This window comes from Macrobrachium nipponense, chromosome 3, assembly GCF_015104395.2.
Source record: "Macrobrachium nipponense isolate FS-2020 chromosome 3, ASM1510439v2, whole genome shotgun sequence".
Taxonomy (NCBI): Eukaryota; Metazoa; Arthropoda; class Malacostraca; order Decapoda; family Palaemonidae; genus Macrobrachium; species Macrobrachium nipponense.
In genome coordinates, this window is record NC_087202.1 from 19660095 (window position 1) to 19677594 (window position 17500).

The window sequence follows — 17500 nt, forward strand, 5'->3', positions numbered from 1 at the left end:
AATTATAATACTCAAAATAATTACAGTTATTATACAATAATTATGATAATGGTTTGATAGACAGAATTTGATGTGTCCATTTTATAGAGATTTGTAGCATGCAAATAATATATTTAATGGAAAAATGTTTTCCTAAGAAACTTCGAAGGACTTTCTGAATAAAATTTTTCAACACTTGGTGAATGAGAATTTTAACAAATCTGATACCATCCTGGATTATTCACTCTTTGGCAAACTTATTTTAATCTTGTTTAATTCTGTATTTCTCTGTGGAAAGTGACCCTTCCCACTGTAAAAAAACGAATATTTTAGCAAACTCAGTTCTCACATGGATTTTCATCCCGAAATTTGGCGTGGCGCCTTATGAAGACTTCTGAAAGAAATGCAAAAACAAAAAAGATTTTTTTCGGGGGGGAAGGGGGGACAAAGTAACCAAAAAGTTCCTACCTTTTTCGTCGATTTACAAACGAGTGTGTTTTTGCAGAGACGGGTAATTTGTAGTCGCAGGTGCGATGCCTTTAAGATGAGAGATATATCTATGTGCGTGTTGTGTGTGAGAGTATATATATAGATATATGGGCGCACGGGCGTGTGGAGATAAGTAGAGACGTGGTCGACACGCGGGCGGACTCACTGCTGGGTCAGTCTTATGTCCTGCCAGTTTTATACTGGGCGGGATTTCCGTGTGTGCGCAGCCACTCGGCGCCCGGTTTCCCTCGAGGCTTCGTGTCTTTTCGGAATGTTTCGGCAGTGCTGCGTCAGTCGAACGGCTCCCCCCTTTGTGAGATCAGATAGAGAAGCTCTCTCTCTCTCTCTCTCTCTCTCTCTCTCTCTCTCTCTCATCATAATTAAAGACAGAGCACCATCCTGAGTGGGGAAATAGGACTCAGTGGGTTTAGCCTCTATCCTTATTTCAAGGGGGAACGTGTCGCTTCCGTCGCTTTTAAGCAAACTAGGAAAACGACTTATCGGTAGTTACCATCTGTAATTTCAATGGCGAATACTTTGAGAGTTTACGAATTTACATATTTGATACAAGCATTGAGTACAAAGTTTATCCGAGGTTCCGACACACAATAGACGCCCCCGATTCCATATAGCTTAATCAGCCGAATGTGATTCGTTCGTAGACGATGACGTTTCTCTGGTAGTCCCGCCCCCTAATGGTCAATATACGGTGACGTCATCAACTAGCCCCGCCCCTATGGTCAGGAAACCCTTCTTATGATGAAAACAATATTTCATCCCACCTTTGCTTGTGGATATACAAATTGCGGCTTCAGAAAAGCTATCGAGGTAGAGATGAGTTTTGCTTACAAGAAAAGAAAGTTGGTTTTGTTTTCCTGTGTTGAAATTAAAAGAAGATTTTAGGTGTGAAAAGGACGACGGGTCGTTGATTTTTTATTTAGCTGAGATTCCAGGTAATAAACAAAGGAATTAAAAAGAGGAATTTTATAGAACTGCAAAAAATTAAGGAACTGTATTACTACTCAAAAACGGCACTGGCAGAACAGATCGAGATTTCAAGGTTGTGTTGACTTTTATTACATGTGACCCCATCAGACATTCATGCTAACATGTTCGTGGCTAAGATAAAAACAAGAAAAAGTAAAAAAAAATAAAAGAAGAAGAAGAAAAAATAAGGGTAAAAACCCTGCGAGATATGTCGGATCCATCCCTCCCCTTCCTAACCCTTGCTTTTTTCCCACCACTCAAACGTTTACCACTACATCAGTCCTGAGATCGCCCACGCACTGTAGTGGACGCCTACCCAAACTCTTGACCACGAGAGAGAGAGAGAGAGAGAGAGAGAGAGAGAGAGAGCGGGCTATACTCAATTTCGTTTGCATTTGAAGCGCTTTGTGGTATCGTATATGGCTGTACATTTGGTGTTTTAGAGAGAGAGAGAGAGAGAGAGAGAGAGAGAGAGAGAGAGAGAGAATGAATGTCTTCCCTCATTATGTTTATACGCTAAGCTTTTGTAGAATAATTTTTTAACGACGTCAATTGTTACTCTTTAATCTTTGCCCTGGAGAGAGAGAGAGAGAGAGAGAGAGAGAGAGAGAGAGAGAGAGAGAGAGAGAGCATCGCCTTTATTTGTTCTTCATACCGTTTGAAGCACTTTCTGACTATTTTAAGGCTCTACCTTTAGTTAATGAAGTAATTCTAGGAATTTGACATGATATATGGCGCGGTAAATAAAAGTTGAATTTTGATGATCAGAGAGAAACTTTGGTACTGTTTTGTTGCACTGAATAAAGTAGTTTATGTTTTCTAATGTTTTTCCTAAAATTGAGTTAATGGGCCGGAACGCAAGAATGATTGAGTTTTGTTGAGCGACGTTGAGATTCTATATTCTGTTGCATTTATTTATTTACACCTTTTGTCTTCTCATTTTAATAATAATGATAATAATAGAAACAGGAGCTGAGGTATTATTTGTGTTAAGCGATGATAAGATTCTGTATTCACTTAATTTACATATACTTACATTGATTTCTTTTCCATAGTAATAATAATAATAATAATAATAATAATTTGATCAATGAACCTTTTTAGAATTTGATTTATTTATCATGTTTTTCAAAGGCCCTCTTTTAAGAGTTTTTATTTCTTAAGATAAAAATAATTAACTAATGGAAAAAGACATTTACAAGTTTTCTTTCATAATGGAAAATTTTCTAATACTGATGGGTTATATAATTTTCGACGTTTATTGAAATTTCATTGTCAATTCTTTAGCAAGGATCATTTATCTGATTCACTTTATTATTATTATTATTATTATTATTATTATTATTATTATTATTATTATTATTATTATTATTATTAGTAGTAGTAGTAGTAGTAGTAGTAGTAGTAGTAGTAGTAGTAGTAGTAGTAGTAGTAGTAGTAAAATTATTCTTATTATTTTTTTCTTTTGAACAAAATTAAAATTTTAGTGATGATCGTAATTTACCTTTTTACCTTTAACTAAAACCCCCCAAGGGAGTCAGCTATTGCTTTTTACAAAATGTTTTGCCCATTATATGGAATTACTTTACTGTGAGGTTTTAGTCATTATATTGTTATTTTTCCAAGTAAATTTCTCCAGAAATGCCAGCATTTGAGTCCGCATTTGAGGGCGAGAAACCTTCCAAAGGAAATCAATTGGGCAGCAGCTGACGGACAGCCCAAAGGATTTTAAGCGACTGAAAAGAATCGAAACGTTTTAGTTTTGTCTATAAATTAAGTTCATAACTTCTTGCGTTGCCTCCATGCCATGCGAATAGTATCTAGAGTTAGGTCATTAACTTAAGACGATGTACTTAAATCTGTGATTTTCTTTGCATTGGTCAAGTTACATGGCTACTTAGCTAGAGGAAATAAGTTTGAATTCTATATATAGGGGTCAAAGTTACTTTGCTACTTTACTAGAGGAAAGGATTTTAGGTTTTGTATCTTTAGGACAAAGGTCAAAATTACTTTGCTATTTAACTAGACGAAATAATTCTAGATTTTGTATGCAAAAATCCAAGTTACTTTGTTGCTTAACTACAGGAAAGGATTTTAGATTCTGTATGCAGAAGTCAAAGTTACTTTGCTACTGAACTATAGGAAAGGATTTTAGATTCTGTATGCAGAAGTCAAAGTTACTTTGGTACTTAACTAGAGGAAATGATTTAAGATTTTGTATGGAAGGTCTAAGTTACTTTGCTACTTAACCAGAGGAAATTATTTGAGATTTTGTATGTAAAGGGTCAAAGTTACTTTGCTACTACTTAACTAGATGAAATGATTTTAGATTTTGTATGCGTAGGTCAAAGTTACTTTGCTACTTAACTAGACGAAATAAATTTAGATTTTGTATGCAAAGTTCTAAGTTACTTTGCTACTTAACTAGACGAAATAATTTTAGATTTTGTATGCAAAACTCCAACTTACTTTGTTACTTAACAACAGGAAAGGATTTTAGAATTTGTATGCAGAGGTCAGAGTTACTTAGCTACTTAGCTAGAGGTAATGTTTTTAGATTTTTATGCAGAGATCTAAGTTACTTTGTTACTTAACTAGAGGAAGGATTTTAGATTTTATGCAGAGGTCAAAGTTACTTTGTTAATTTAGTGGAGGAAATTTTTTTAGATTTTATATGCAGAGATCAAAGTTACTTTGCTACTTAATTAGAGGAAAGGACTTTAGATTCTATATGCAGAATCAAAACTCCTTTCCTAATTAAGTTACTCTGCTACTTAATTAGGAAAGGAGTTTTGATTCTGTATGCAGAGGCCAAAGTTATTTTGCTACTTAATTAGAAGGACTTTAGATTCTGTATGCAGAGGTTAAATTTACTCTTTTTTTACTCTAACTAAAGGAAAGGTTTTTAGATTCTGTGTGCAGGGGTTAAAGTTACTTTACTATTCAACTAGGGGAAATGATTTAAGATTTCGTATAATAATAATAATAATAATAATAATAATAATAATAATAATAATAATAATAATAATAATAATAATAATAATAATAATAATAATAATAATAATAATAATAATATCCTTTATTTCAGCTCAGGGCCATATACATTGAATATACAAAATACACAGTAACATACACAATCTAGATATATGAGACAACATGATAAGAAAAATGAGTATTCGGCACTTATCCACAAAATAGCTGAGGTAGCATAAAAGATAGTAATTATAATACTGGTAATAACAGTAATAATATTGGTGAGAAAAAAAATGCATGCTGAGGTCAAAGGTCAAAGCTACTTTGTTACTTAATTAGAGGTAATGATTTTAGATTCTGTATTCAGAGGACAAAGTTAGTTTGCTACTTAATTTGGGGAAATGGTTTTAGATTCTCTATGCAGAAGTCAAAGTTACTTTGCTACGTAACAAGAGGAAATGATTTTAGATCCTCTATGCAGAGGTCAAAGTTACTTTTTTTTACTTAACTGAGGAAACGATTTCAGATATTGTATGAAGAGGTCAAATCTACTTAACTACTTAACACGAGGAAATTATTTCATATGTTTGACACTCCAGTAACGGAATATTTTGTAGCTCTAAAGAAACCCTCAATAATATGTAGATTTCGATGTAATTATTAAAATATCGACGAAAATAATAGTTACAGGAGTTTGCCCAAATCCATTTCTGTTTGTATTCTTCTGTTGTTATTATTATTATTATAATAATTATAATTATTATTATTATTGTTATTATTCCAAACTTCTTTGACGAGGATTGCACTGAATGCTGTTGAGTCTTATCAGCTTGGCTTACAAGTTGATTAATTTCATCTGTCATTATTATTAGTATCGTGAAGAGAAGAAGAAGAAGAAGAAGAAGAAGAAGAAGAAGAAGAAGAAGAAGAAGCTGCTGCTGCTGCTGATTTGGGTTCGTCTTAACAAAAAGGGCCATTTAACGAAACAAAACTTCAAATATTCATTCAAATACAAAAACAGGTATTAATGAATTGATTAATTTAAAGAAGAATTTTAGATTCGGGGATCCCCCACTTCACGCCAGGGAGTTAAGCTCGCCTAAAATACAGTGACTGCTACGGAAACGAAAAATAAATAAATAAAAGGACGAGCGAATAGATCGCACGAATCCCTACAGAGGGAACAAAAGAGCAATCAGGTGCGAAGAGAATAATGAAAACCACAGGTTTCCCTTTAAAAAAAATGTGAAAAAACAGAGAATAGAAATGAAACTGGGTTCAATGATTTGTCAAAGTAATGAGGCTTAGTTGGGGGCGGTTGGTTCTTTATAGCCAGCAGAGAAAAAACAAATTTGTTGATGATCTTTGGAGATTGCTTTTAAATGGCCGACTGTTTCTGGGAATAAACAATTTTAGGGTGTGTAATCGCCAAGGTGACATATGATCGCCCGCTGACCTACTTTTCACTTTCAGTTGGACGTTTTTAGGCGTCAAACCAGATTTTAAAAATTATTACGGTATTACCGTATTTCGTATTTAGTTTGTATATACATATACGATGAAGATGAAGGGCAGGAACACGATAAGATTCACATTTTGCTTTAATCCTACACCCTACGTTTCGTGTGAATCTTATCGCGTTCCTGCCCTGAATCTTCATCGTGTGAATAAGCAACTTGCGCGTCTGATCTGTGTACTAATCACTAACTTCCACGTAGATAATTCACTATTTTTGTCAACAGGAGCATTGTGAATTGTATTGAAACTGCCCATGGTCATTAGCCTTGCATGGGATCGCTTGTCCTTGAATTCATGCGCGCGTAAAGGTTATTTTTCTTATAAAATGAAGCTTAATTAATCCACATTTGAACTAGGTCTTTAATTAATTATCTACATGCAATTCCAGTCTGAAAGATAGGTAATGATAAGATAATGTACCTCTGTAGCACTCCAAAATGAAAGGTACAAGATCTTTGATTGCAGAGTTTATCATGCAAGAATCCCACCTCAGTCCCAACATTTCATATAGAATTGCAAGAAAGAAAATTAAAAACGAATTATTCACGAGATGAGATATCTGAATTAATTGGTAACTGGGAAATATCTATTATAGAGGTATGATTTCAGATTTTATTCTAGAAATTTTTTGAAAGCAATTAGTCCTTTAAACATTGTCTATTGTTGCTAATATCTCGAATGGCTTTAGGTATGAAGTCGTAAGGAATGCTTATTGGACGGGATATACACGGAAACTCAAAGTCATTTATTACATTTTATGTTCCAGTTATAGAGATTAATAATAATGATGATTAGTGAAAGACTTTACCACTTGTCAAAAAGTCTATTTATATCCTCCAAGTATTCAAGAAACGTAATGAAAACAAGGACAGATATACCTGGTCATAAAGACTAACTTCTTATAGGTTGAATCAGACTGAAGCACTGTTTAGTTGCACAGGGCAAATGGGTTTACCATCAACACCCATCACCATCACCTGTTGCGTTTAAACAGCTAAAACAGGTCCCACCTCCTAGGAAAATTAAGCACAATACGTCACTCAAAACAAATCTTTGAAAATTGTTCATATGACTTCACACGTCGTGATGGGAAAAGGTTTGCGATACCTGGGTGGTTTTATAAATCTTAAATTTGCTGAAAGTCGCTTTCTTGGAAGAAGGGCAACTTTATTTTCGTTTATATTGCTGTTACTGTATTATTGTTACCATCACCAATATCTGAGCTTAGCCTATAAATGTATTTTTTAAATCTTACTCTATTTTATTTAATCGTACTCTAAAGCAACTCGCCGAGTACTTTACTTACATATTTATCCATTTATTTATTTATCAATCTCCTCTTTCTTCATTTCCCATTACCTGCTGTTATTTCTTTCAAATGTACACCAGAGTTTTTGGAAGCTTGAATTTCTGAATAATAATAATAATAATAATAATAATAATAATAATAATAATAATAATAATAATAATAATAATAATAATAATAATAATAATACTGTTAAAAAGGATGGCAGAATTAAGCGAGTTGATTTTACATATTGTTTTTTCTATTTTCCTTACAATTCGCTTCTTAGGCTCAGAAACATCGCTGAGCCTGAGAAGCGAATTGTAAGGAAAAGAAAAAAAAACAAGATATAAAATCAACTCGCTTAATTCTGCCATCCTTTTTAACAGTATTTGCCTAAAAGAGGGTCTTCTACCAAAATAATAATAATAATAATAATAATAATAATAATAATAATAATAATAATAATAATAATAATGGATAAACAAATCCACAGTTATGTAAATGTACATATATTTAAGTTTAAAACAGAAAAGATAGCTTTCGGGAATCTGTACGGTTCCCCTTATCAATCTGACACGTTGAAATAACTTTACAGCGAAGTAAACAAAGCAGGAGTCAAAAATTAAGTGACTTGTTATTAAAACAATGGAACCGGTCGTCCAGTATAAATCAGGCAATGCCGTAGTTTTCTGATGAAAGCCCCGCCAGTCGTCTGGAACGTCGAATTGGTCCTTGCCCAGTGCGGTCGTTCTGATGGTCCTCTTCAACAGCATAGGCGCCGGCAGCATCGGTTACTGGAGGTAGCCGAGTTACCTGAACGGGAGAAAGAGAGGCAACCGCAGCATCAGATGTGGCTAAAGAGACAACACTCTCATAATGTTCTTTATTCTTAAATCCTTTAATATATTTCTTGGAAATAAGGTTGTTGGTGAATTTATCTTCCTGTGTGAAAGATTTATTGCCTTCCATGGAAAAACCACTGTCTATCGCCGCACCCTCCACTAGCCTTCTTATACCAACTTCTTTACTTCTGAAAATTACTTTAGAATCTTCCCAATTTATGCGGTGATCGAGCTTAAGACTGTGACTAACTAATACATTGTTTTCCGCATGTAACTGGTAAGCTCTTTTGTGTTCCCCGATTCTAGTGGGCAGCCCTCTACCACTTTCACCGAAATATTTAGTCACATTCTGAACAGGGAATTTCGTAAACACCAACTTGTTTGTGATTCGTTGTGCTATTATTATGTATAAGAAGTCTCTTAATAGTGTTATTATAATTAAAAACTATATTTATTTTATCATTGTGATTTTTGTTAACAGTTTTCCTTATTCTGTTTAGGTGAGGATTAAAAGGGAGTGCAAGACAATTCGTAAACTTCTTTTTGTCATTTACTTTAGATGAATCTCTGTAGAATATTCTTCTGGCTTTTTTAAAGGCATTATTAATAAAATAGGAAGGGTAACAAAGTTTTTTTAAAACATCTTCAATGTGTTTAAGTTCTCTGTCAATGAAGGCGGGGTCACATACTTTCAGGGCTCTCAAAACAAAATTGACTAAGATGTTGGTTTTGACTTCATTATTGTGCCAGGAGAAAAAATGAATGTATGTTTCTGCATTGGTTTCTTTACGATAAACTGTAAATTTAAAAGTGAAAGTTACTGGGTCATGGAAGATCAATATGTCTAAAAACGGCAACTTATCATCTGTTTCGTGTTCGGCTGTGAACTTGATAGAGGGCAAGATTCCATTAATATACCGAAGGAAATCGTCAAAATTTGAAGGGTTACCTTTAAAAATAATGAAAATATCATCTACGTATCTCACCCAAAAAATGGGTCTTAGTGAAGGTTCACAGTTCTGTAAAATTTCAACTTCAACAAATTCCATGCATAAATTGGCAAGAATAGGAGACAAAGGAGACCTCATTGAAACACCAAACTTTTGCCTAAATCCTTGACTGTTAAATGAAAAGACTGTGGAGGACACACAAAGTCGAACCAGATCTAAGAACTGTTTAGTGGGTATAGCAAAATTAATGTTACCTAAATCAGACTGTTCCTTGAGCTTATCAAGTACATATTCTAAAGGCACATTTGTGAAAAGCGCTGTCACATCTAGACTAATCATTTTACCCTGAATGTTTCCCAATTCGCTGTAAAGTTATTTCAACGTGTCAGATTGATAAGGGGAACCGTACAGATTCCCGAAAGCTATCTTTTCTGTTTTAAACTTAAATATATGTACATTTACATAACTGTGGATTTGTTTATCCATTTGAAGACTCGTGCTACTATGAGGAATTTTTAATAATAATAATAATAATAATAATAATAATAATAATAATAATAATACTTTTTTTTTGCTTCTTTGGATGCTTGAATTTCAATTCAGTGGCCTCTGTGGGCTTCTTCCATATGAACAGGGGGTTCATCTTCTGAATAATAATGATAATAATAATAATGATAATACTTTGTTACTTTTTTCAAATGAACACCATATTCTCTGGAAGCTGAATTTCAAGTCAGTGGCCCCTGTGGTACGAACACCAGTCTGAGGGAGTGATAGAAATTAATCAGGCAAAGTTCCTCTGGGACTATGGTATTAGAACAGATAGGGGAGATACTTACCAATAGATCAGACTTGACGCTGATTGACAGAGTCAAAAAGAAAGTATTACTCACTGATGTCGCAATACCATGGGACACCATAGTAGATGAAAAAGAAAAAAAAATAGGAAGGATATGGAATATGCCAGTTGAAATTGTATGACTCATAATCATAGGAACACTAGGGACGGTCCCAAGATACATGAAAAGGAACCTGGAAAAACTAGGTGCCGAAGTAGCTGCGGAACTCATGCAGAAGAGTGTGCTACTAGAAACAGCGCACATGGTGAGAAAAGTGAATAGACTACTAAGGAGGCAGGATGCAACCCAGAACCCCACACTATAAAAACCACCCAGTTGAATTGGATAACTGAGATAGACAAAAGCCAATAATAGTAACAAAAATAATATTTCTCTATATACCATTTGCATGGCAGCTTTGTGTATGATTTGAGTAGCCAGTAACGAAGACGAGAAGAGATTCCGGAATTAGCGCAGGGAAAATTTGTCCTGTTGAGGGAATATTCATCAGATTTGTATTTCATCAAATGAGAAAAAATTGAATAAACCCTTAGGGGCGTATTACAACGACATTTCGGTGAATCGGATCTCGTTTTATTCACATTGGTTACTGTGTTCCTGTTGCATTTTGAAGAAATGAATTGAATATCAGACTAATGTGCAGGTGGTTTTTGGACCATATGAAAAAAGAATTTATTTTATCTAAACAATAGCCGATGGAATCTAGGCGGCTATCATTGCAGACGAACACGAATTGCACAAGATTTTAAAAGCACGTGGGATGTATTAAACAGACAACAATTCTCCCCGTGCTGGCTAATGAAATAAATACCTCGATTACTGGGAAATTCTCGTTACATAATATACCAGGATCTTTTTTGCGTCGCGGGAGGAAATTTAGAGGAAATACGGGTTTATTATCTAAATATGGCCTTTTTATATATATATAATATATATATGATAATATATTATATATCATATTATAAATTATTTAATTAAATATATTCTATTAGTATATATACTAACTATATATGTATATATATCATCTCTCTATATATATATATATATATATTATATATATATATATATATTATTTATATATATATATATATATGTCTTATACTGAAGGTAGGACTAATAGTAAACATACCACAAGGATGTTGCTGATCTGACTATCACCTACAAGGGTCAAATACGATGAGAAGGAACAGGGGCTTAAGGCCTTACTGTAGTGGAATTCTAGAGAGAAACTTTTAGGATAGCTAAATTACATGTTTTACAATAAAAAAAAAATTAGAAGACAAGGAGGGATAAGCCAGGCGCTGGGGGTCCTGCAGCAGCACATAAAATGGAAAAATGATGCTAACTGAATGCTGGGATTAAACTTCAATGGCACTGTTCATAAGGTTGCATTGGAAATTTCTTCAGTGTAATCAACATTCATTCAGTCATGGCAGTGGGGTCCACAACGGCAAGCTCTCTTTTCTGCATACGATCAATCACTAAATAGATGATCAGTATTAAAACACTACTCAATAAATTTGTGACACGAATTTAACATGGCAGCTTAGGTCTGTGTAAGAGTTGCACTTGGAAACGGAATCGTTTAGGAGATGAAAAAGCTTAGTGACTGGACAACCTCATATCCTTACTGCACCTTAATTCCGAAGAGATGGCTCCTCTAGTCTTACCAATGGAAGGGCGTGGGGTTGGCACTGGTTTTAAGATTCTAGGACTGAGTCAATCATTCAGCCACAGATGTATGTTGGCTATGAGGGAGCAGAAAGTCAAAGATGTGACTTGCTTGACAGTGTTCTGGTCTCTCTCTCGATGTTTCAATGTTGCTTGGATTGATCAAAGGGAGGCATTGCAGTGGCTTTTCCTAGATTTGCATTAGGATCCCAAGTGCCCCTTCCTTTTGCAACAAGTGCATGTAGGAGGTGTAGATGTCGTCCCATTCTTTGGTTAGGCTGGCACTGCAGTGTGACCAGGAATTTCACTTCAGTCCTAGGAACTGGCGGCAGGATGATAGATGTCCCAATCATCCGTTAAGCAGCAGCTCTCATCAAGGGTCTTGGGGTGCTTCACACATAATTAGGTGTCTAGAGAACTTGGACCACAACAAGAGAAATCTTCCAGTTGTACTCCCTAGCAGTTCCTTAAACGAATGATTTGATGATGAGGGCTTCCAGCCAATGCTTAACAGCTCGAGTTTTATGATAGGCCCAATCTGACTAAGTTTGACCTGCTTCCTTTGGTTGGCCAGGCCAACGTTGTCTCCAGCTTTTAGGAGTGATCTCACATGCTTTGCTGACCACCTTCCTGACATCTTCAAGGGTACCTTGATCACTAGCATTTAAGGAGTGAAAGGCTACCATGCCCTTTACACCCATGTGTTTTCCAAGGAGCAGGGAGATCGCTGCTTCCGTAGGAGAGAAGTTTCTGAAGATTCTTTCCATTTGGACTAACCAAGCTTCTAGATTGTCTTCGTCTTCGTCCCACTGCGGAATCACCAAGGTGATATTCGAGAGGTGTGGAAGGTAGTGGAGTATCTGGCTGTGATTGGGCTGAGGCTGCTGCACTAGCTTGCTGAGCTTGCCAGAAGGGCTACTTGGTGGTGAGTTCTGGGCATCTCTCAGGGCGACAACCCCTCAAGCAATTTTCATGCAACCTGTTGCTCATTGTTTGATCACTAAAATGCCTTTGAGTAGCCTGATGGCATGCCATTTGGATGCTTAAAGTAGTTGACTGACGGTTTTATAGAGCTAATATACGCAGATATCAATCCTGATGAGGGGATGTGTATCGTCTGCAACCCTGTCCAGGAAGCCTTCCATACCTTCCAGCTTTTTATTACCTCAACCATAGCCTACCAACAACATTTCTGGACACACCCAGCCTGCTGGCTGCATTCCTTTATGAAAGACCATCCTCCAACATCTGGGCAGCCCTTGATACCTAAGGTTCTTCTAAGTGCCACTTAGCACATTCCACAAGCCTGGCAGGGCAAAACATCAATAGGGGGATGAAAATGAAACTCATTGTGGCAGTCAGTCTGAGAGTACTCTGTACGGACTGCAGCCAGTGCTGCCGTTTTTTCTTCACAACATTGCCTTTTAGCAGTGTTACCATATGCAGTTCATCTGATTTTTTTACTTTATTTATGATTTAATGGTTAGAATGCGTATTTTCCGATGTAGAATTAATTTCCGTGATGTTAGAAAACTACACGTCACTAGCTTAATATAAAGTATTTTTTTACGAAGAAAAATAAAGGATTTCAATAAAATTCATTTGTATAAATAAGCAGGATATGTTTTATAGCTTGATTTTCATAATAAAACATAAAAAGGCAAAGTGAAGAATTTTTTTCTTCAGTGCCGTGGCTTGTGGTCGGAAAAGACACGGAGGGTTGCCAGATGTCACCTGAAAGCCACACTAATAGACGAAAATCCTTAAAACGGCAACCCTGACTGCAGCCTAAAGCTAGATATCAATGAGGAGTACTTGAACTGAACTGCTTCCTAGTTCACAACAAAGATGAGAAAGGAGCTGAAAACGCTTGGAGTCATAAAGAAAACAACTATCTTAAAAGCAGTAATAATATTTCCTAGCTTGCTGTCATTTACTCTGCATAACAAAAATGAAAAAAGGCGCTCGTCCAATTTCTATATATGTATATTATAGTTTTTATTGCCACAACGAATCAAGTACATAACATGAGCAGCATTAATTATGGTCTTTAAGCGAAATAACACAATTAAAATATCGTATACTTATCCCATAATTAATTATATTTACTCTATGTCAGCGGCAAAGTCAGATGGCATTATAACCTCTTTTTGCGGGGGTAGGGGTATATGCCCTTGGGTAAAAAGGGGGCGAGGTTAATGAGCCCTCCAGTCGCATCACTAATAGGAAGCACCTGTGTTCATAGGGTTTATTATTATTATTATTATTATTATTATTATTATTATTATTATTATTATTATTATTATTATTCAGCGTTTTTTGCAATTATTATTTTTGTGTTGGATATGTGGAATAATCTTTAATAATGATTTTGTGATAATATATTCCTCTCTTCATCATCCATGAAGTTTTCTCATAAGCCAGTATGCGACTTTAGGTTATATTCTCTGGTATATAAAAAGAGACAAGGATGATTTTTTTCATATATACTTCATCGTATTTTGTTTTCTGATTTGTTTGTTTGTTTGTATGGTGCTTTTACCTTGCATGGAACCACTGGTTATTCAGCAACGGGACCAACGGCTTTACGTGACTTCCGAACCACGTCGAGAGTGAACTTCTATCACCAGAAATACACATCTCTCACTCCTCAATGGAATGGCCGAGAATCGAACCCGCGACCACCGAGGTGGAACGCAAACACCATATCAACCACGCCACTGAGGCCATGTTTTCTGATTTGTTCACAATTTAGCGCTTAATTAAAGTATTCTGTCTTTACCTTGGAAGAGAGTGACACGTGTCTACTCTTCCAGAAAGAGGAATCTAGCCTCTTCTTGTGCACGGATGTTTCATATATTCTTATTGATTTCATTTTTTTATTTTTTTTATTATGTTCTTTACATAAATTGAACGTACGTTCGTCACGGAAAGGCTCAACCGTGAAATCTTTCATGAACAAATAGTTTTGTAATATTTTTTTTTTGTCTTGCTGAAAAGAAAATGTTCTAAGTAACTTTAATGTTACTAAAATTATGAACATTTTTGTTAGTAACATCTGTTTTATTCAATACTGTTATCTGTAACATTTAGGGACGTGTTAATAATCGTTACCTTTCCCCTCCTACCCCTTTTTTGGTTTTAAGGATTTGCATGAGGTTAAGGTTCACTACCATCATAGTGATTTGTTCGTGAAAAATCAAAACGTTTGAATTCAGACATAATAAACTAGTCAGCGGAAGCGATTTTAATAATAAACAAGTAAAAAGAGCGCCGAAGTTTCTTCGGCGCAATCGAGTTTTCTATACAGTGTATAATGCTGTATGAAACTCTCAGCCACGAACAATGCAGCTCTCAGCTGTGGTCCATGAAACTTTCAGCCACGGCCCGTTGGTGGCCTGCGTTGTTCGACCTATAGCGGTGCCAAATGAACAATTATGACTGACTTTAAATTCAGATAAAAAATAAAACTACTGAGGCTAGAGGGGCTGCAATTTGGTATGTTTGATGATTGGAGGGCGGATGATCAACATACCGATTTGCAGCCCTCTATCCTCAGCAGATTTTAAGATCTGAGGGCGGACAGGAAAGTGCGCAACAATATTCACGAACAAAACACCATGATGGTAGTGAACATCAACCTTATGCAAATCCTTAAAATAAAAAAAGGGGTAGGAGGGGAAAGGTAACGATTATTAACACGTCCCTAAATGTTACAGATAACAGTATTGAATAAAACAGATGTTACTAACAAAAATGTTCATAATTTTAGTAACATTAAAGTTACTAAGAACATTTTCTTTTCAGCAAGACAAAAAAAAATATTACAAAACTATTTGTTCATGAAAGGTTTCATGGTTGAGCCTTTTCGTGACGAACGTACGTTCAATTTATGTAAAGAATATAATAAAATAAATAAAAGAATGAAATCACAAAAAACTAAAAAAAAAAAAAAAAAAAAAAAAAAAGTGCGTTGAATTAACACGCACATAAAAAGAATGGAAAAAGAAAGGTCGAAAGAACAACTTGTCCTTAGGTAGGCAGTAAGTATTCCGAAACTGCTGACCGAAAGATTACGTTCAGTATTCCAGTCGCGATAATGGACCTCTTTCTTTTTAAAGCAGAAATTCACTCGAGGGTTTGGCCGACTTAAATAGCGAAAAGACTCTAGAAATCGACAGAATTCCAGTCACAAACATGGTCGTGCAATGAAGCTGAATACTGAAGAAAATGAAGTCTAGGAATGTCCATTCATCAACGCAAGTTGAGTCATTTTAGAAGGCGGTTTCCATTTTGTTTTTGTTTGTTTCACTTATCCATAGTACAAATGGAAAGTCTCCCCTCAGTGGCGTGGTTGGTTTGGTGTTTGCTTCTCACCTCGGTGGTCGCGGGTTCGATTCTCGGCCATTCCATTGAGGAGTGAGAGATGTGTATTTCTGGTGATAGAAGTTCACTCTCGACGTGGTTCGGAAGTCAAGTAAATCCGTTGGTCCCGTTGCTGAATACCCACTGGTTCCATGCAACGTAAAAACACCATACTAACAAACAAACAAATGGAAAGTATCCAAATGTCAGCAAACATTAAAAGTGACTGATTCAAGTAGACGTTTCCCACTTTTAAATTACAGGTTCCCTGAACTGTTAGCTTGGATATATATTATATTGATTTAAGAAATATTTTCCTGGTTCACTATTATGTAAATTGAGTATCTTCAAGCGGATTATATATAGGGAATGGCTCAAAATGATTATGCTTGCCACTTGACAGTCGTCTTTTCTTCAATTTTGATTTGGCGACGCTTGCTTTTCGCTGACATGCTCAGTTAATAATAATAATAATAATAATAATAATAATAATAATAATAATAATAATAATAATAATAATAAACTTGCAATATTCTGTTGATTCTGAAGAGAGTCAGTAATATTGCCTAAGGGATTATTAAATGTACAATTAAAAAAAAAAACTGAACGTCTTAGTAATTTATCATTTTGTATTTCGCTAATAATCGAAAACAAAATACAGCGAGAATAATCAATGGTCTGTTCTGTTCCATCCCACATATCCAGCGGCAACGGAAATAAAAGTCCTTTGCTCCCTGAAACACTGCGAGAACACAGGAACTCGAAAGAGCCTATAAAAAGGTGTCATTACCCCGTTTAATGGATATCTGCTTGTTTACCATTGGAAGAGTTGTTTGGAGGCCTTATGTGTGTGTGTGTGTGTGTGTGTGTGTGCGTGTTCGACTGTGTGTGTAGAGAGAGAAGCAGTAAATAATAAAATGAGCAGATAAATGACCTCGGCTATACAATTTACCTAAGGTTTAAAAGTACCGACTACTTCAATTTCAATTGGGTGATTTGACTCACTGATTAGGCTAAAAATTAGTTTCAGCTTTGTCGCCATATCTTATAAGTTTATATTGTTGTTAAAAAAAAAAAAAAAAAAAAAAAAAAAACACGCTGTCACGCGGTTTTGTGTGTGTGTGTGTGTGTGTGTTTATCTACATTCATAATAGGGCACGCCTTTATACTTTCAGGTTCCCTGTGATGTGTATAAGGCATCCAGCTGGTTGCTTCGTAAAATGCTCTTGAATATTCGTAACACTGGCCAATGAATTTCGGTCAATATCAAGAGAAAGCTAAAGAGACGTAGCAAACCCACAATGTCTTTACTTGATATAGGAGAACTCCAACCCAACAGACACTTTGGGGTCATGGCCCTCTGATCAGTAACAGTCTGTTCAATAAAAAAGGAAATATATTATAGCCTGCAATTGCATATTTTTTAATATTTTACAGCACTTCCACATAATTCTTAATCTTAACTAACCTATACTTAATACTTGACATTCAATTTAGGAAATCCTTCTAACAATGTATGACCTTTAAAATGGTAGCCAAGTAAAAAAAAATCATGGTAATAATGTGGCAGATAATTAA

At 35.4% G+C, this 17500-nt stretch overlaps 1 protein-coding gene across 1 annotated transcript in view; it reads right to left on the bottom strand.

Moving 5' to 3' along the window:
- The window catches only part of LOC135221649 (ribosome-binding protein 1-like), a 212572-nt gene extending 211939 nt beyond the window's left edge, over positions 1-633 (bottom strand). Inside the window, exon 1 of the mRNA XM_064259338.1 lies at positions 448-633. The gene's annotated coding sequence lies outside the window, so the exon portion shown is untranslated. The remainder of the gene's footprint in view (positions 1-447) is intronic.
- Positions 634-17500: the final 16867 nt, after the last annotated feature.